Raw genomic sequence first — 718 nt, forward strand, 5'->3', positions numbered from 1 at the left:
TCTGAAGGTTGTACTGAAAATAAAAACTTCATCAAAGAACCTAGCAGATCTCACCGGTTCATCACCCTCCATGAATGATCGTTTCTGGGGTAATGCATATCTCTTCCGTCCCCCTGAACAACGAGCCAGAGGGAAAATGGCAAGTAACCTAATACCCAAGTAGAGGGAAGTAGCTAAGTGAATTGTACTGTGCCAAACACAGTGGGCTGGTAAGAAGCCATGTTAAAAGGTGAGTATGGACAGAAGGGCAGAAGCGGTGGTCTTTTCCAAAGAGCCCATGAGATGGCAGAAGTAGAGCAAAAGATGAAGCAGACCTCCCACAAGTTCACCTGCTGTGGTGTGGACCTCAACCAGCTGCTGGACACTTCCTTCAAGCAGCTGACGCAGCTGTATAGCCCGTGGCAGCAGTGGAGCCTGAAGCAAGGCCTGCAGAGGAAGCAGCACTCACTGTTGAAGTACCTGTGCAAAGCCAAGAAGGAGGTGCCACCCTTGGTGAAGCCCGAGGTAGGGAAGATGGACCTGCATGACATGATCATCCTGCCGGAAATGGTGGGCACCATGGTGGGCATCTGTAAGGGCAAGACCTTCAGCCAGGGGGAGATGGAGCCTGAGATGATCTGACACCACCTGGGAGAGTTCTCCATCACCTACAAGCCCGTGAAGCAGACCACCTGGCATCCTTGCCACCTACTCCTCCTGCTTCATCCCGTTCAAATAG

The 718-nt window shown here is 51.8% G+C and overlaps 1 pseudogene; it reads left to right on the top strand.

Annotated features, from left to right (window-relative positions):
- The first annotated feature begins 282 nt into the window (after nt 1-282).
- Nucleotides 283-718, top strand: LOC100520762 (small ribosomal subunit protein uS19 pseudogene; annotated as a pseudogene).

Source organism: Sus scrofa, chromosome 11 (genome assembly GCF_054392235.1).
Source record: "Sus scrofa isolate SSC_HxYL_T2T_F1_AM1 chromosome 11, Sscrofa_HxYL_maternal_Yorkshire_Landrace_v2.0, whole genome shotgun sequence".
NCBI classification, from domain to species: Eukaryota; Metazoa; Chordata; class Mammalia; order Artiodactyla; family Suidae; genus Sus; species Sus scrofa.